This window comes from Eumetopias jubatus, unplaced genomic scaffold (genome assembly GCF_037043125.1).
Source record: "Eumetopias jubatus isolate StellerSeaLion01/CBP00866 unplaced genomic scaffold, mEumJub1_p1.0 scaffold_12, whole genome shotgun sequence".
In the NCBI taxonomy this organism is placed as follows: domain Eukaryota; kingdom Metazoa; phylum Chordata; class Mammalia; order Carnivora; family Otariidae; genus Eumetopias; species Eumetopias jubatus.
The window spans coordinates 36,591,044-36,611,467 of NW_028274818.1; the positions used below are offsets into that span (position 1 = coordinate 36,591,044).

Below are 20,424 nucleotides of genomic sequence, written 5' to 3' on the forward strand. Positions count from 1 at the left end.
ACCAGGGCTGAAATCAAGAGTCGGATGCTCAACCAACTGAGCCACCCGGGTGCCCCATCTTCTATTCCTTTTGTTTAATTTTCATTCGATATCATACTTTTCATTTCCATCAGTTTCTTGTTCACTAACTGCTGCTTTTTAATAGCATTCTGTTCTGTTCCATTGACATTGTTTTTTATCTTCTGAGGATATGAATAATAGATATATTTTTAAGTTTTATTATCCCTGCTTGGTCTTTATTTCCTCCATTTATTTGTGTTTGCCTGCCTTTCAGATTAAAAATACATGGTAATCCTTAGATGCCTGCTCATATTTAAGAGTGGTACCCTTGCGTGTATGAGTGGGGGTTGTCAACTATGAGAATTCACTGCAGGGTGACCTGGCTGGTGTTTGTGTTGAAGAAACTATGGTGCCGTCAACTTTAGGATTGTCCTTTTGGACTTCTCTGAGTTCCTAAAGAAGTCCTCAATCTCCTGTCTGGAGAAGGATATTTGGGAGCCTAGATGCTTCTTTTTTTAAAGAATTCTGGTTCTGTGTTCTAAAGAAATATTGTAGAAATTCTTATTTGGATCTATTTATTAGGAAGAGTTTCACTTTTCTTCGGCTGCCAGTGTGTTATCCTTCTTTACCATAAGACCTAGAATAAGATTTCTGTTCACATATGATCCTCTTAGACTCTTTTATATTTGGAAAATTAAAATCTTTCTTTCGGGGGAAATTCATGATTATTCTGCCATAACAGATCATGTATTAGCTTGTAGATTCAGTGGTTCGATCCTGTTTAGTCACTTGCTTGTTTCCAGAAGGATTTCTTGTATTGGTGAAAATAAAGATGGTTGGGGAGGAGGGATATTTTTGTTCTTGATGTACCCTGTTTTAAAACTAGAAATCTGTCCTGTGGCGGGCAAAAGAAAGCGAATTATTTTTAAAAGAAAAAAATTTTTCTTTTCTTTTTTTGTTTTTTAGAGAGAGAGAGCATGAGCAAGTGGGGAGGAAGGGTGGAGGGCAGAGAGAATCTTAGACTCCACGCCTAGTACGGAGCCTGATGCGGGGCTCGCTCTCATGACCCTGAGATCATTACCTTAGCCAAAATCAAGTCAGACGCCTAACTGACTGAGCCACCCAGGCGCCCCTGGGAGGGGTCTAAATGCTTCTTAAGCAAACTTTCAACCCGCCCTATTCTTAGCCCACCCTTCACCTCACTTCTAATGGCACTGTTGTCATAATGCCTGAATCTTTGGGGAAGTTCTGCTGTAAATCAAATTATTGTTTAGATTTCCCTTCTGTCACCTTAGAGTTCAGCTTTCTTTGGTCTGCCAAGTCAATCACTGCTTTCTAGCTTTCCAATTTGTGTTACTCACCTCTCGTGCTCTTTTTCCTAATGCATTAATGCTCTAAAAGGACCTTTCCTTTGTTGTTGCTTTAGTGGGGTTTCAGGAGTGATCAGATACAAATGTGTGTGTTCAGTCAGCCATGTTTACTGACAGCCATACTAATGGTTTGCAAAGGCAATTAGGAATTGCTGGCTCAGGCCCAAGGTGACCCCCCCACAAAACTGAAAAACAGTTTCCAAATCTTCAAAGCCAAGAGCTCAGAGCAATGCGGTAATCATAAAAAATAACACAACCTAAAAGTGGGTACCATCAATACTTGGCAAAAAAAAGAAAATGAAGTCCAATATCAGAGAAACAGCATGCAGAGAGGCCAGAACCAGGGTCTCTCTAACTCCAAGGCCATACTCCTCTAAATCACCTACTCCCAAGCTTCAGTGTGTGTCAGAATCACCTGGAGGACATTTGACACAGTTCTGGGCCCTTGACCCCAGAGTTCCTAATTCAGTAGGTCTTGGGTGGGCCCTAGGGAATGGATATCTCTAACAAGTTCCCAGGTGATACTTTACTGCTGGGAACTTTGAGAAGCATGGTACTATGATTTTCTATCCTCTTTCACAATTCATGTTTTATTTCAGACTATGTTGTCAAACTCTGTGGACATAAATGTTGGTTTTGATTTGTTCTTTATGGTCAAGGCCCGTTACATTATTCACCAATTTCTTTTTTTAGAGTAGGTTTAGACAGATCAAAAGGAGAGAGTTGCTTTTCTACAAAAAGCCCATTTCCAGGATATAGACTATAATACTTACCCCCGCCCCTCCCTCCTTCCTTTCCCCCTCCCTGTTCCCCACTTCAACTCTATTCCCACCCTGGCTAGCCTGCCACCCCCATACCTCATAGATGCCAACAGGAAAAACCAAGAAAGCAGAAGCCCTTTCCAATCCCTGCCTTTGAATCAGATAATGCCTCAAATTCAATATCTATTAAGATTATGCCTTACTGCTGCTTATTTTATTTTATTGTTTTAAATTTAATTTAATTTTATTATGTTATGTTAGTCACCATACAATACATCATTAGTTTTTGATGTAGTGATCCATGATTCATTGTTTTTGTATAACACCCAGTGCTCCATGCAGTACGTGCCCTCCTTAATACCCATCACCGGGCTAACCCAACCCCCCACCTCCCTCCCCTCTAAAACCCTCAGTCTGTTTCTGAGTCCATAGTCTCTCATGGGTCATCTCCCCCTCCGATTTCTCCCCCTTCATTTTTCCCTTCCTTCTCCTAATGTCCTCCATGTTATTCCTTATGTTCCACAAATAAGTGAAACCATATGATAATTGTCTTTCACTGCTTGACTTATTTCACTTAGCATAATCCCTTCCAGTTCCATCCATGTCGATGCAAATGGTGGGTATTCATCCTTTCTGATGCCTGAGTAGTATTCCACTGTATATATGGACCACATCTTCTTTATCCATTTGTCTGTTGAAGGGCATCTCGGCTCTTTCCACAGTTTGGCTATTGTGGACATTGCTGCTATGAACATTGGGGTGCATATGGCCCTTCTTTTCACTACATCTGTGTCTTTGGGGGTAAATACCCAGGAGTGCAATGGCTGTGTCATAGGGTAACTCTATTTTTAAATTTTTGAGGAAACTCCACACTGTTTTCCAAAGTGGCTGTACCAACTTACATTCCCACCAACAGTGTAAGAGGGTTCCCCTTTCTTCACATCCTTGCCAACATTTGTTGTTTCTTGCCTTGTCAATTTGTGCCATTCTAACTGGTGTAAGGTGGCATCTCAATGTGGTTTTGATTTGAATTTCCCTGATGGCTAATGATGATGAACATTTTTCATGTGTCTGTTAGCCATTTGTATATCCTCTTTGGAGAAGTGTCTGTTCATGTCTTCTGCCCATTTTTTGACTTGATTATTTGTTTTTTGGGTGTTGAGTTTGAGAAGTTCTTTATAGACCTTGGATATCAGCCCTTTGTCTGTCGTGTCATTTGCAAATATCTTCTCTCATTCCATGGATTGACTCTTTGTTTTGTTGACTGTTTCCTTTGCTGTGCAGAAGCTTTTTATCTTGGTGAAATCCCAAAAGTTCATTTTTGCTTTTGTTTCACTAGCCTTTGGAGATGTATCTTGAAAGAAGTTGTTGTGGCTGATGTCAAAGAGGTTACTGCCTATGTTCTCCTCTAGGATTGATGGATTCCTGTCTCACATTGAGGTCCTTCATCCATTTTGAGTTTATCTTTGTGTATGGTGTTAGGGAATGGTCGAGTTTCATTCTTCTCTATATAGCTGTCCAATTTTCCCAGCACCATTTATTGAAGAGACTGTCTTTTTTCCATTGGATAGTTTTTCCTCCTTTATCGAAGATGATTTGACCATAGAGTTGAGGGTCCATATCTGGGCTCTCTATTCTGTTCCATTGGTCTATATGTCTGTTTTTGTGCCAGTACCATGCTGTCTTGGTGATCACTAGAAGCTGGTTCTTTGAAAGAATTAATAAGATCGATAAACCACTGGTCAGACTTATCCAAAAGAAAAGAGAAAGGACCCAAAATAATAAAATTATGAATGAAAGGGGAGAGATCACGACTAACACCAAGGAAATAGAAACAATTATTAGAAATTATTATCAACAACTCTATGCCAATAAATTAAGCAACCTGGAAGAAATGGGTGCCTTCCTGGAAACCTATAAACTGCCAAGACTGAAACAAGAAGAAACTGACAACCTGAATAGGCCAATAACCAGTAACGAGATTGAAGAAGTGATAAAAAAAATCTCCCAAAAAACAAGAGTCCAGGGCCTGATAGATTCCCTGGGGAATTCTACCAAACATTCAAAGAAAAAATAATACCTAATCTCCTGAAGCTGTTTCAAAAAATAGAAACAGAAGGAGAGCTTCCAGACTCATTCTATGAGGCCAACATTACCTTAATCCCCGAACCAGGCAAAGACCCCATCAAAAAGGAGAATTTCAGACTGATATCCCCAGTGAATATGGATTCCAAAATCCTCAACAAAATCCTAGCTAATAGGATCCAACAATACATTAAAAGGATCATCCACCACGACCAAGTGGGATTTATCCCCGGGATGCAAGCGTGGTTCAACATTCACAGATCAATCAATGTGATAGAACACATTAATAAGAGGAGAGAGAAGAACCATATGGTCCTCTCAATTGATGCAGAAAAAGCATTTGACAAAATACAGCATCCTTTCCTGATTAAAATTCTTCAGAGTATAGGGATAGAGGAAACATTCCTCAAGTTCATAAAATCCATCTATGAAAAACCCACAGCAAATATCATCCTCAGTGGGGAAAAGCTGAGAGCCTTTCCCTTAACATCAAGAACACAACAAGGATGCCCACTCTCGCCACTATTGTTCAACATAGTACTAGAAATCCTAGCAACAGCAGTCAGACAACAAAAAGAAATAAAAGGTATTCAAATCGGCAAAGAAGTCAAACTCTCTCTCTTTGCAGACGACATGATACTTTATGTGGAGAACCCAAAAGACTCCACCCCCAAATTACTAGAACTCATACAGCAATTCAGTAATGTGGCAGGATACAACATCAATGCACTGAAATCGGTTGCCTCCATATCTAGAAAGAGAAATTAGAGAAATGATTCCATTTACAATAGCACCAAAAACTGTAAGATACCTTGGAATAAACCTAACCAAAGAGATAAAGGATCTATACTCTAGGAACTACAGAACACTCATGAAAGAAATTGAAGAAGACACAAAAAGATGGAAAAACATTCCATGCTCATGGATCGGAAGAATAAACATTGTTAAAATGTCTATGCTACCCAGAGCAATCTATACCTTCAACACCAACCTGATCAAATTTCCAATGACATTTTTCAAAGTACTGGAGAAAACAATCCTAAAATCTGTATGGAATCAGAAAAGACCCCAAACCGCCAAGGAAATGTTGAAAAAGAAAAACTGCTGCTTATTTTAATGAGACTTAATTTCTTCATTTTTTTGAAGAGAAAAAGAAAAAAGATTCTTGTTTTATGAATTTCCCTTACAATAAAATCACCAGTCTTACGATTCTTAATTCCCCATTAGCCAGCCATCTGATTAGGATGAACTGCTCATTAAGTCATGTGGCTGCACTGGTGGGTTGGGGGTAAAAGTCATTAACACACACAACATTGGCATTCAGAGCTCAAAGGAGCCCAGAGACATCCTTTCACTTCTAAGACATTAATGAGATACAGCAAATAGAATCTAAAAAGCCAGAGAAGGAGCTCAGAAATGGAATCTTCTGCTTTCTAGGTCAAGCATAGCCCAGCAAATCCTGAGAGGTGAATCCAGTGACTTCTGCACCCACAATATTATCTGATAAGGACAGGAAGATGGGGTCTTCTGAGTTATATCCCCTTGACTTCAAGTTCTGGCTCAGCCACTTGGAGCTGTGTGGCCAGAGGCAAATTACTTTGCTGCTTTTTCCCTCCATTTCTGTCAGTCTGCCAAAAAAAAAAATATCACCTGCTCACTTCCCTGGGTTGTTGGGGGAACGAGATGCTGTGCGAAAGTACCCAGAGTACCCAGTTGGAACAAAGAGATCTTCAAAGTTATAGTCTGTTTCAGCTATTGTCCTGGAGTCAAATGTCAGAACACACACATCAGAGGGCATTTCACTAAGACAGCCACGTGGAACAGGAGTCTGAACGGGAACTATTATCTTTTAGTTGCATAGATAAACTCAAAATTTATCATAATAGGAAAATCCTGCAGTCCAGAGAGAGGTTTTAAACCAAGTTCGTCCTGCAAAAACCGGGGCCTGCAAAGGAATCTCTAAAACCCACAAAGGCTAAGAATTTTGACACATCAGCTGAAATACTGACTACGTGGTGATTCTGAATGAAGCTACTCCTAGATTGGGAAGGACTGAAGAATAAATGGAGGCATGCAGGAAGGCAGAGGGGACTTAAGTCCTTGTTCCGTGTCATCTGGCCCACATGACAGCAACACATCTCATTTTGTTCATGTAGTATTTTTGGTCTTTGCTGCTGTAAGTGCTCATGCTTATCATAATGTGATAATGATGAGTGGGTGTGAGGATAATGTTTATATTGGCTTGGTAACTGGCAACTAACTTTTAAAATCTTGTGTCTTGAAATCCATAGCTATGGATCTATCTCATTGTCTGGAAAGAAATGAGTAGTAACAAGGGGAAGATAAAAAAGTAACTACTAGGTGTCATGCTATAGTAGATCAAGGCAGAGTAGGAGAACTCTGTACTTTGGAAACAAAATTACAATTTGGAAACGTGGTTTCACTACCAACCCCAGGATAATCATTCCTCCTCTTTAAATATCTTCATATAGACTAGAGGTGATAATTACCTTATAGTTTTTATTTTTTAGTAAGTGGGATAATGTATATAAAATGCTTATCAGAGTACCTGGCACATAATAAAATGCTCAATAAATATAACAATAATTAACAGCAGGATGGTTAAGGACCATCTCTAGAGTCATCATTTCCTGGAAACATTCCTTCACTAACTTAGATCATCTATTGTCTTAAGTCAACAAACATGAACTGAATACTCAGGCATGTCATGCGCTATGCTGGGAAGCAACATGGTGTAGTGAAGACAACTTGGTCCCAGAAAGGAAAGAACCCTATTGGCCCTGCCATTGTCAGGAAGCAAGAATTTCTGTCCCCTTCAAGGGTCCTTTCTAGATGGACTAAGAATCAAATTGACATGAGACAGATTAACAAGAGAAAATCAAATTCAATAGGATACATACAGGGAATCCACCCAGACATGGCAATTCCAAAGACAGATAAAATGAGGTCTGTATGTCATCCTGAACCAACAAGAGGGGGCAGAGGTCTGGGACTTCAGAGGAAAGGAAAGCACTTCACAGGGCAATAAGAAGAGCAGATATTTGGTATGTTTGCCCTGCCATACAGATGGGTCACTCGGATAAAATTTATCTCTACTAATAACCATTACTCTGAGATTCTTCTATGGAGTTAAGGGAAGGGCAAGAGTTTCTCTTGAGCCCACAGGGTGTTGATTGTCATCAGCTCAAAATAATCTTCATGCCAAAGTGGCTCATCTTCGGGCGTCCTGCCCTTGGCCCCTACACCACGAATTCAAGTCATAAGAGCCTCAGTTTCCTCATTTATAAGAGAAAGAACACAATCTCCGCCTCTCAGGATTTCTGTGAAGATTCAATGAATTAACATGATGAATGCCAACCACAGTGCTGGGATGGGATAGATCCAAAGTAAACCTTAGTTTTCTTTCTTGACCCACCCAGTGTTAACATCCCTCCATTCAACACCCTGAGACTCAGGTGCCCTCAGCCCTTGGCTTTGAGCGGGTACTTCCTACTGTGATGTGTAGGCTTGTGCTTTTCTTGAAACAGAAGACTTTCTGGAGTGCAGGAAATATGGTGGTCATTTCAGGGACATCTTTCTTCCTCTGCATTCAGTGGGTGCTCAGTAAGTGCTGTTCACTAACTGTTGAAGAGACTGTCCCAAAGAGGGAGTTCAGGTTCAACCGTACAAGGTTTACAATGTGGGTGGGCTTTTTCCACACCCCACAACCATTTCTCCGACACCCGCTGGGTGTCCTACAATTCAACTCCATTCTGAGACCCTCTGCCAGAGGCAGCATCAGATTCCACAGGTTCAGGGCTCAGCCCCACAAGACTGCCCCCACTTAAGATGCCATTTGCAAGGACAGATGGCTACTTGTACTTCTAACGATGGTTCGCATGAACCCCTCCTTGGATTCGATTAATTTGCTAGAGGAGCTCACAGAACTCAGGGAACCTGTTTACTCACTAGATTCCTGGGTGATTACAAAGGATATTAAAGGATAGGAGTCAGTAGCCAGATGAAGAGATACACAGGGCAAGGCCCTGAACAAAGGAGTGTCTGTCCTCCTGGAGTTTGGGGCCTGGCATGGCACTTGGAAGCGTTCTGGTTCACCAACCTGGAAGCTCTCCAAATCCTCCCCTTTTGGGTTCTTATGGAGGCTTCGTTACATAGGCACGACAACTGATTAAATTACTGGCCATTGGTGAATGAAGTCCCCTCTTCCCCCGCAGGAGGCTGGGGGTGGGGGAGGAGTGGGGGCCTGAAAGTTCCAACCCTCCAGTCACATGACTGGCTCTCCTGGTAACCAGCCCAGATCCTTAGGTGCTTCCAAAAGTCACTTCATTCATACAACAAGAGACACCTTTATTGCTGTCGGCACAGGAAATTCCAAGGGTTTTAGAAGCTCTGTGCCAGACACTGGGAGGAAAACCAAACATATATTTACTATTATAAATCACAATATCACACAAAGGCTTCACAATGTGGTCTCAAACCAGGAACATCACTTGCTTGGGCAGTTGGTAGAAATGCAAATTCTCACGCCCACTCCAAATCTACTGGATCCAAATCTCTGGGGGTGAGACCCAGGAACTTGTATCTCTTCAAACTCTCCAGGTGATTTTGAGGCATCTTCAAGTTTGAGAAGCACTGTTTTATACCACAGGGATCCCCACTATTTCCCTAATAAGTTGTAAGTATAATGCTCCATTCCAAGGGAGGAGGGTGATCGGAGCGGGGACAATACTGGGCCATGTTGAGGAAGCAGGACGAGGCCAAGAAGGCAGCTAACCTTACCCCACTAGACAGAACAAGGACGGCGAAGCCAGGAGAGAATGAGGGAATGATCCCACCGGTCAGTGGTTCCTTGATGCAGGGGACACTGATACGAACAGCTCACTCCACTCCAAACGTCCTACCGGCACTGTGTTCTCATTCCTCCCCAAGCTGAACAGCTATTGCCCTGAGCACAGAAAGTGCCCCCAAAATCAGGGAATATAAAACACTCATATATTCCCTACTTTATAACAAGAAAAGCCTGAAAACTCTCACTTAATATATTGCTAAGAATAGCCCAAATTCCTATACCACGCTGAAACTCTGCTGTGTTGGTGAATGTCACTTAACAAGCAAAATTCTTACAGGGGAGACAGAAGGTTATTTTCAGCTATTTCTCATCTGTTGAATAAAACAACAGCTCCCACTCCACGGTAACCCATTAACCAGGCAGTCTGTGCCACCTCATTTCAACCAGTGTTTTAATAGCACCACAGATAAAAGCACAGCCATTTCCACAGGCAATTACCTCTGCAAATGAATCAAGAAGGTCAGACACAGGTTGGAAAGGTCTCCAAATAATTTGCTACTTTCGCTTATTTTGTGCTTGCCGAGTTTCTGATTGCAAAGAGACAAACAGTTACAGTTATACCTGGCTAAAAAGGTAGACTGGCTTGCAGGTTTTCCAACCCCGGTCTTACTTGACATCATAATGAGAGTCCTAAGTTTATATTTTGCCGATATGAGTCATCAAAGAGAATCTAGTTAACAAAGCCACTTAAAATGACACAATTTTTAAAGCCATTTAAACAGGTATGTTAACTTTAACTGGGCTCATTTTCCAATATAGTTATAACTCCTAAAGTTATAAGCTCTCAGAAAGTTCAAATTTTGGTTTTTCTTCTACATCTCAAAACAACTACAAAAAAGAAAAGAAATTTTTTTTTTCAAAAGGCACTACCATCAGCATGGTGAATTAAATTGGAACAGCACAATGACAGCACAAAATGTCTTTTAAAGAAATACCTCTTCCAATAATAGTAATAGAAAGAAATTAAAATCACTTTCTCCCCCGTTGACAACTCTGATCTCGGCACTTCAACATCTGGTGATTTTCCTCCTTGAACGACCTGCAGTGTTCGTTTTTCAAAGGCAGTGCTAGAATTATATGGTTGCTAAGTGACACCTTAGGTCATAGTGCCTCTCTCCACATTGCCTCCAAAGTAATAATTACCCCCGAATAATCATGCCCTACCCAGCTTTCTACTACACAGGATGCCGAGGAGTAGAGCGAATCGTAAACTCTCATACTGGACGGAGCCTTCCTTCTTTCGTGAGTCAGTGGTCCTCATTCCAACTCTGCTGTCCATCAGCTGTAAGCCAAGTGACTTCACCCCTTTGTGCCCAGGAGGCCCAAATATTTGTTTAAAAAAGGAATAAAAACAGTGATAATAACGACTGGAACTTGTACAGCTTTTAGGATGTGCAAATCACTGTTCTAATCATTTTGCATACACGATTTATTTATCTTAATGGTAGATACCATTGTTATCTTCCTTTTACTGATGCATCTGAGTCAAGAGTGTTTAAGTGACTCGGCCAGAGTCACACAGCTGGTAAGTGGCAGATGGAGGATTCACATGCAGGCAGGCTGACTTGGGAGCCCACCCCACCACGGCACCAGACGCCTCTCTCTCTCTTTTTTTTAAATTTTATTTTATTATGTTATGTTAATCACACCAGTCAGACGCCTCTCTTAAACACACGTCTACTGTGTGCCAGCTACTGCTTCAGCGCCTCAAATGCACTGACTCATTTAAATCTCTTAACAGCCCTATGAGGAAGGGACGAGCGTGAGCTTTATTTGCAGATGGGCCACAGAGAGGTTAAGCAACTTGGCTAAGGTCACACAGCTTTTTCTGTGGTTTAGGTTTTATTTCATCATCCTAAACTGAACTCTGCAATCCAGCTAGACCTGGGGATAAGGAACCATGGTGCCTGCAGAACTGCAATGAGACCACAGAGATTCTGGGGTATTTCGAGCAGGTGGGGGTGGAGGAGTGCTCTCCCGAGCTACACAAGGAATGGTCTGGTAGTTAAGATAAAACACAAGTCAGATTTATTAGATCTGCCCACAGTCAGCCATGGTGATCTTCTTGCTGGTCTTGCTGTTCCTGGACCCAAAGCGCTCCATGGCCTCCACGATGTTCATGCCCTCTTTGACCTTGCCGAAGACCACATGCTTGCCATCCAACCGCTCGGTCTCGGCAGTGCAGATGAAGAACTGGGAACTGTTTGCATTGGCCATGGACAGGATGCCAGGACCCGTGTGCTTCAAGATGAAATTCTCATCATTAAACTTCTCCCCATAGATGAACTTGCCTCCAGTGCCATTATGGCGTGCGAAGTTCCCGCCCTGGCACATAATACCCGGAATAATCCTGTGCAAGCAGAAATCCTTTCTCCCCAGTGCTCAGGGCACGGATTCAAACCCAGCCCATGCCTTGAACATTTATACCAGGGTTCCTCAGCCTCATCACCATTGATATTTTGGGCCAGCTAATTCTTTGCTGTGGGAAACTTTTTTTTTTTAATGTTAAGATTTGATTTACAAGCCTTCTTTGTTGTACAGAAAGTAAAAATGCTGTTACAGTCTTGCTGTAACTAGCAGCCACTGACGGTTGACTCACCAACCACAACGACCCATGCTCAGCAAGAGTCTTAACACAAGAACCTAACAGCACTTACCATTTTGTTGGAGTGCAGGCCCCAAGCTGATGGTGGATTTTGAAGAGGGACCAAATGGAGAAAGGCAGAATGTCACAGGAACTATTCTTTGGCTCTCTGGGTGGGTGGTGTCCTGTGGTGGGTATCACAGATACCCTTTATTACTATTATTACCTTTATTACTATTATTATTTAAACTGCTACCAGGGAGCAGTCCAACCAATACTGAGCAGTCCTTTCTCTGCAGGTTATTTTGGTCTTAATCATCAATTTTTCTCCTTCATCATCAATTGTTCTTTTCCTCTTTTACCTTCCCACTTTCTTTATTTTTTTTTAATTTTTTTAAGATTGTATTTATTTGAGAGAGCGAGAATGAGAGAGAGAGAGAGCACATGAGAGGGGAGAGGGTCCGAGGGAGAAGCAGACTCCCCGCGAGCAGGGAGCCTGATGCGGGACTCGATCCCGGGACGCCAGGGTCATGACCTGAGCCGAAGGCAGACGCTCAACCGACTGAGCCACCCAGGCGCCCACCTTCCCACTTTCTTACTTTTCTTCCTCTTTTTCCTCTTCATGCCCTTATCTTCATCACCTTGTCCATCGTGTCCAAATTCTTCTTCCTCCCCACTGACCTCACCTCCATCCTTTCCCGGCTCACATCTTCTTCCTCCTCTTCCTCTTCTTGGTTATCACACTCCCCCTCCTCCTCACCACCCTCCTCCTCATCTTCCCCTTGGCCTGGCTCTCCTTGGTGCCTACCGTTCACCTGGGCATCTGAACCAGAGGCTTCTTGATCTTCTTGGCCCTAGCCATCCAGGTAGGTCAGCCGGAGAAGACGCTCTCTCCCCAGTCATTCAGACTAGGAACCCCACAGTGAAACAGGTCCAGGCTTTTCAGACATTCCCACTTTTTCAAAGATTCCAAGGTGCTGATATTTTGCAGTAGAACGCACTGAAGTTCGGATGTGTGAGATTTGAAAGGTTTTCTTCTACCTGTCCAGAACTCCGAAGATTCTATGGTCACTGAGCTCCAGCTTTTTCAATGTAGGTAGCTGGGGGAGATGTGAAACCGAGATCAAGCCGGCATTTATGAACCTGAGCAACTCTAAGTTCACAAATGCAGTGTTCAGTCCACAATTTTCCCATCATTTGATCTGCAGTTGTCCGGGACAAGTTTTCCAACAGCGGCCGGAGTCAGGTGGAGCCTCCTCTTCAGGTCCATGGTTCCCTCTTCCCCACTCTTCAAACTTCACTTTCCACGGAGGGGCGGAGGGGTGACAGGCATCCGGGCCTGCGCGGGGAGGGCCCTCGGACGGTCCGGGCGGCAGGCAGGCGAGCGGAGCCCTCGGCGCCAAGTGACTCCCGCGAGCAGAGCCCAGGGACTCCGCGGAGGGCAGGGGGCGGGAGCGCAGCGCTGGTCTCACTACCGCCGCCCCCGGCCGCGGGCCGCACTGCGCAGAGATGTCGGGGGCAGCTCGGCTGGCTGGACTTGGCAGGCTGCTGCCTTCCCTGGAATAAATAAACCTGCCAAATGAGGGAGTCAGACAAGAAAAAGGACTGCATGAGATCTGAAGTCCCTCTGATCTCCAAGAAATGCCTATGATTATGAATTATGATTATGGAATTAGAAAAATTGAAGTGAATGATCATACACCAGGTCTATTCATGATGATAAAAACTTGGCCTTTCTCATCTTCTTAGACAGATAGAAAGACGATTTTCAGCCTAATGGTGATGTCCATAATTGACTTTAAGGACTTCTTATAAACCCAGATAACTGTCTCCCACAAAGATTTTGATCAGGGAGAAATAGTTTTCTTGCCATAACCCACAAACCACGAGTCTCAGCTGCTTCCCTCCCACTAAATCTGACACATCATAGCAGTCAGAGCTCTGGAGTCACACTGACTGAAGGGTTAAATACTAGCTCTGCTACTTACTTGCTGTGTGACTTTGGGCAAAGCACTTGATCTCTCTGAGCTCCATTTTCCCCATCTGTACAAATAGGGGATAATACCATCCTTGGGGAGGATTAAACTTGATGAGCTAGATGAAGTGCTCCAATGTAGTACATGCTCAATACATGTCAGTTGTTGCTATGTTATTATTATTCAAGATCCAACACAAAACAAAACATAACTCTTCCAGAAGCCTCCCAGAACTATCACATCTAACTACCCCCCACTTCTGCTCCTCAGTGTTAACTCGTGTGACATCAACAATCCCCAGATGGGTCCTACATACCTGGAACCATCATGACCATGATTCTCAATCAGGGGGCATATTACAATTATCAAAACAGCTTTTCTTTATATTTATAAATTATATTTTCCTGGGTTTAGTTATACTCAGGGGTGAAGAGCGGTGAGAAGAGAGTGAGCAAGTAGATTTTTTAAAACTCCCCATGATCTGGGCGCCTGGGTGGCTCAGTTGGTTAAGCGACTGCCTTCGGCTCAGGTCATGATCCTGGAGTCCTGGGATCGAGTCCCACATTGGGCTACCTGCTCAGTGGGGAGTCTGCTTCTCCTTCTGACCCTCTTCCCTCTCGTGCTCTCTATCTCAAATAAATAAATAAAATCTTTAAAAAAAAATAAAAATAAAACTCCCCATGATCCTTATAGGCACCATTATCTCAGCCCCATCGGTGAGCCTCTAAATTATCTGCGAGTAACTACTGGATGCCTTTTTTAAAAAAAAAATCTGATTACACATAACAATAAAAATTTTTTTTTAAAAAGTCTGGTTATGTTCAACTATTCTAAAAATGTTTAAGGAAAGGAATATGATGCCTTTATGAAACAGATTATAAAAGAACAAGCTTAGCCAAGAAGCACTTAATGCTAACCGGGTACTGATGATTTAAAAAAAAGAAGGGGTGTAGTTAATTGAAGAAACTAGTAACTTTTGAACTTTTTGCTAGTTGAAAAGAAATAATCATAGGCTAGATTTGGATTTTACAGAGACTGGGGAAAAAAAGCAGCCTTGACTTTTTTTTCTCTTTTCTCACTTGAAAGAGGAAAGATTAAGAAATAGTATGTAGAGAAAAAGGTAATTTTAGGCCTTGAAATTAGCAAGGTCAATATTTTTCATGAAGAGAGATGGCTAAGGGGGGCTGGCCAAATGTCAAGAGGAAGAAACAGAGCCTTCACCATGTTTTTGAGCAGCCAAGCCTTGAGTGTCTGCCATGACACTTTGGACAAGCCAAGGGCCCTGGGCTTCCTGCCCTGAATCACTGGGGCTACAAGACAGTCAAGGTTACCCTGAGGGGAGAAAGAAAAATAAAAATTAAGCTAAGCAGTGATGGATATGTTGAGTTTAGGGAAGGAAAAAACCAACATTCAACTTGTATTGATAAGATATGTACATATCTTGATAAATTGGTCCAAAAAATAGCAATCAGAAATTATTGGATTCTATTCTTCTGTTGACAGTATTGTTAATAGAAAAGGCCCAAGTGGTAAATTCCTGCAGATTTCTGATTCAGTTTCACCACGTCATTACCACTGAACAGTTGACTTCATGGTAGCTATCAGGGACTATAAGAACAGTGCTCATAAAAACATAATCAGCCTTGAGATAAGCAGAAGAAACCATCCCCAGAGAATTCTCCTGGAGGGGCAATGCTGAGGATAGAAGGAAGCATGTGGGAAGGTGTTCCAGACAAGAGAAAATATCTCCAAAGGTGCAGAAGAGACAAGGACAATGTGGGCTAGGGGACAAGTGAGGTTATTTAGCTGTGATATTAAGTATATGGAAACAAAGTCTGCATTTAACTGATCCCATTTGGGGAACTGAGTGAAGAAAGCCCTCCTGCGTGAGATGATGCCAGAACTTAGTCTTGAATTATTCTGGTAAATGAAGGAGTGAGGGCAAATGGAAAATTCCGGGCAAAGGGAATAGTATGGCCAAGCCTGGATGGTTGAGAGAACAAGTCTTGTCTGAGGAACTGCAAGTCTCTCAGTATAGCTGGTTCCTACAATTCAAAGATGGTGGTGGGGTGACCCTAAGAGAAGAAGTTGGCATGTGACAAGACCCACATCATGAAAGGCATTCTTAGGTTTTATCCTATAGGCAGTGGAGCTCCTTATTTATACCTGGTATCTCCACCCTTGGGCTCAGGACAGACATAGCAACCTCAACCGGCATCCCAAGATGCAGAATTTGGGGGCACCTGGGTGGCTCAGTTGGTTAAGCGACTGCCTTCGGCTCAGGTCATGATCCTGGAGTCCTGGGGTCGAGTCCCGCATCAGGCTCCCTGCTCAGCAGAGAGTCTGCCTCTCCCTCTGACCCTCCTCCCTCTCGTGCTCTCTATCTCTCATTCTCTCTCTCTCAAATAAATAAATAAAATCTTAAAAAAAAAAGATGCAGAATTTGTTCTGCTCACAGGTTCCAGGGGAAGGGTCAGAGCAGCCCACCAACTGGGTTGCTCATTCTGACAGCTGCCTTAAGGCCAAGAGAGACACCAACCATCTCGATATTTATGAGTGATCCAATGGTACCACCGTACCTTTCAAATTGCTAATTTGGTTTGCCAAGATGGGGCATCATATTGATATTACATTAGTTCTGATACAAAATGTTGGCTAGTAAAAGTTTTCAAATTGCCATAGCTTCTGTAGTTTTTGAAATAGTTTCCAACCTAATTCAGCACACAGGGAGGAGTTTCAGAAAGACGTCTGCACTGAGTGAGGTCTACAATCTACACCTGTAAATGGAAGACCAGAAGTAGACTCTGATCCAGCATATACACAGGGGCAGAGATGCTGATTCCATGACAGCCCTCTATTTCTCTTCTAAAACTTAGATTTCAGCTCCACTAAGATAGGCTTTTCTGAGCCAACCAACCTTCCAGATGCCTCCCTAAACCTAAAAGGAGGGATGCAGAGCACCTGAGAAGTGGCGGGCTTGGTTGGTCCTGGGAAGGTCACTGTGACATTGCCATCAATAGGAGGAGGAAAAGGAAGTTCTGAGGGGCCCACAGTTATAGAAAGAGCAGAAAAATAGTCTCTACTCTGCCCTGTGAAGCATGATTGAAACCCCGGGTTGCTCCCCCTTTCTCTGGGGGAGAAAGCAGAACAGCCTCTGAGGGGAAGCAGTATTTTACCTCTGACATTTAGAAGTACCAGCTCATGGTGTTAACAGAAATGGTCCAACTTTCAGTTGATATTTTAATATCATCTAAATTCTCTACTAACAACGCATTATTAGTGTGGACCACTCCCACCCCCTTCTTGTACTTGCGTCAGTCCTGCTCCTCCCTGGTCTCTGGTTACAGCAGATGGGCTGGGGTGTCAGAATGATAAAAGTGAGCCCCATTTGGCACATGGCTGTTTCATCAGCAGTAGTATATGCTCTGCTGCTTAGGAACTGCAGGCCACGTGCCCTCTTTGGAACTAAACAGTTCAGCTATTAATGCAGAAATGAATGGGTTTTCAGATAATCACTTCAGTCTAATGGCCAAACTTGATCTCTTTATTTATTCATTTATTCCACAAACATCTACCAAGCATCTCCCTTGTGTTAGGCGTGGTGCTGGTGCTGAGGTATACAATGTCTGAGGAGACCAACGTCTATATGAATGGACAAATGAGACACAGTGTGGTCAGGGTGCAATCTAGACTTGGGGGTGAGGGGTGGGGGGCAGGGGTGGGCAGGGTGGGCATCATGCCCAGAGAACAGTTTTGAAGGATAAACAGAGTTGGGGGTATGGCAGTGGAGTGAGCAAGGAAGACTCCCAAGCAAAAGCAACTGGTCCAGTCCTGGGGCACGGGGTATGGATGGAGGGCAGTGAGAGAGGAGGCTGGACAAGTGCGTGGGGGCTGGGCCTGCAGCCCTATGTCAGGCTAAGACACTTGGATTTGCACGAATTAAGACTTGCTCATCAAATCCCTAGCATGTGCTCTGAATTGGTGGATGTTTTCAGAGCTTCATTAAATATAATGAGGGTACGGGCCTGCCCTTTGCTGAAGAATTTACACGTACTCGGTTATTTCCACCATTGAAGTCTTAGTGCTTTGGTTAAATCCTGGCAGAGTTATGAAGTCACTGCTGATAAATCAGCCAATATGTAAAGAACATGGATTGAATGCCCAATTTCCTCAACTACCAGCTCTCCTTTGCTTTTTCTTCTCAGTCCTATCACACAGGCTCAATATTTCAGTATCATTTCTGCACACCCTTTCTCATTTTAGTTATCCCCATGTCCATTTTCCCCCTTCCATTCCTGCTGCCACTTCTGGTGCGCAGAGCTATCCCTTCTCAAAGGACACAAGCCTCCGTCCTCTCTCCAGTCCAGTCTCCCAAGCCACCTCAAATCTTGCTTCTACACAGTGTTAACCAAGTTTTGAAGACATTCTTTGGACCATATCATTCCTGGCTCCAAATTTCAGAGGTCCCCCACTGAACTCAGCATCTGGCCCATCATCCTAAGGGCGGTAACCAGGTATGTGGCTCCAACATGCCTACACACGCTTGTCTTCCACTACTCATGCCTACGCAGCTATGCCCCGGACTACCGTTCTTTGCATGCACCCTGTATTTGGGATTGGTTCCATGGACGTGCAACCCTGCGCTATCCTGTGATCTCTGCCCTTAGAAGCTCCCACACTTGAGCGAATGCTCTGCTGCCCTGTCTCAAAATTCTTAATGGTTTGTGAACAAAGGGTCTCGCATTTTCATTTTATACCGGGTGCCTCAAATATGTTGCTGATGTTGCCTGCCTTACATCCCCATCTTTACTCATGGTCTTTTCCCCATAGAAAGGACCTTAACCATCACTCCTGCCTGAACCTGACCCCTCTGTCAAGGCCCAGCTCAAATGCCATCAAGTCTTTGTCAGCCCACGCCTGAAGCAGGCTCTCCTCTGGGCTCCCCACCCCCCAACCCCAGTATGTCACTTTTACTTCTGGTTTAGCACGTGTCACACATAACTCACAATGTAGTTGTCTGCAAACATGCCTCCTTGCCCTCACCACAGGGAAGGCAAACTTCTCTAAGGATGGGGGTGGCAGGTATATTCTTTCACATCTGTTGCTTCTTAAACTCTCAACGCATTATTGATGAACTGAATTTCACTCTCCAGAATAATCCAGTGATTTCTCGGCAACCAGGATCTCTTCTCCCCATGAACGGCTCCCAGCCCCGCCTGGTTCTACTGGCGGTACCCACGGTAAGGTGTGGCCCTCTCAGAAACAATGGTAATGTGCGTATGGGCACCCGGCAGTCACTTACTTAAGGAGAGCGAAACGATTCTGTAACTAGTCATGCACATGAAGAGCAGTCTCAGTGAAAAGGAGGGGGAAAAAAACCCCCCAAATCTGAAAGTTCATAGGCCAGCTAAATTTTTTAATTTAGTTCTCAAAAGAGAACCAATTCCCAGTTGTGCATAAAACTGTTCCTAAAGTAACTGGTACACCCAAGAGGCTTCCTGAGGTTGAAGACTTCCACCAGAAGAGTAGCCAGTGGAGCTCAGCTTAAATGTGGTCCCCTAAGGACCATGCTGTATCAAGAAAAGGCCCAACTATGACATGCGCTCTCCCCGCATTTTTCTTACAACACATCTTAATCCAGTCGTGTCTTTTTCTTGCTTAAAAGCCTTCCTTCTGACACTCTCCTTACTAGAGAACAGAGTCCAAACACCCTAGTAAAAAACAGCTAAGATACATTGAGTGCTTTCTTTATGCCAAGTACTAGGTCAAGTGTTTTACAGAGCTTATTTCATTGAATCCTAACAGACCTAGATAACAGGCACAACTTCAATCCCTACTTTAAATATCTGAGCTCTTCATGTGCATGAGTAGTTACAGAATGAGGTCATTAAGTTATGGAGATCTTCCAAAAGTCAACACTTTCCATCAGAGAATACCAAAAAACCGTATTCATTAGTATCCCTATCAACTGCATCATCCAGTCTTTAGTATTGGAAACTGTCACACTCATGATGGAAGTTACCGGTTTTCCATAATTCTAATTTTTGCTGGAAAGCTTTAATTTCCTAATTGGCAACAAACACTGTCAGTCACTTTTCTTGACGTGATGGGCTCACCGCATTGATTTTCATGAAAATGTCTGCCAAATACTCAAGTCTAGAAAGCCATGCTTTGTGCGTCAGTTTTTCTTTTGAGTACAAATGGCAGCAAAAACAGCAAGAAAGGAGACTCTATTGAAGCTTGCAATCCAACTGCACAAATGCTTTTCCTTGGAAATTTCAGTATGTGGAAGTGCTTTAACGTATGCTTCCCATTTTGTCCCACAGAATATTAAAATATATATACTCAAGAGTCAAAATTTACTAAATTTGAGGACGGAGCAAGATGGCGGAGGAGTAGGAGACTTGGATTTCGTCTGGTCTCAGGAATTCAGCTGAATAGGGATCAAACCATTCTGAACACCTACGAACTCAACAGGAGATCGAAGAGGAGAGTAGCAACAACTCTCTGAACAGAAAAGCGACCACTTTCTGGAAGGTAGGACGTGCGGAGAAGTGAATCCGAGGCGATATTCGGGAGGTTAGACGGCGGGGGAGGGGGCCTCCGTCGGCCGCTTCTGGCAAGTGATAGAGCCGCGGAGCACAAAATCGGAACTTTTAGAAGTCGGCTCCGCTGAGGGACGCCACTCCAGTGGCTAAGCGGGGGGTGAAACCCTCGTGGGACAGTGTGGTCTCAGGACCCCCAGGGTCACAGAAAGACCGGGGGTGCTTGAGTGCGG

General features: G+C 43.4%; 1 protein-coding gene and 2 pseudogenes across 2 annotated transcripts in view; all 3 read right to left on the reverse strand.

Annotated features, from left to right (window-relative positions):
• Window positions 1-20,424, reverse strand: part of KCNH1 (potassium voltage-gated channel subfamily H member 1) — a 355,728-nt gene that overhangs the window by 114,905 nt on the left and 220,399 nt on the right. The gene's annotated exons all lie outside the window — the stretch shown is intronic.
• Window positions 11,118-11,420, reverse strand: LOC114225936 (peptidyl-prolyl cis-trans isomerase A pseudogene; annotated as a pseudogene).
• Window positions 11,825-12,940, reverse strand: LOC114225941 (acidic leucine-rich nuclear phosphoprotein 32 family member B pseudogene; annotated as a pseudogene).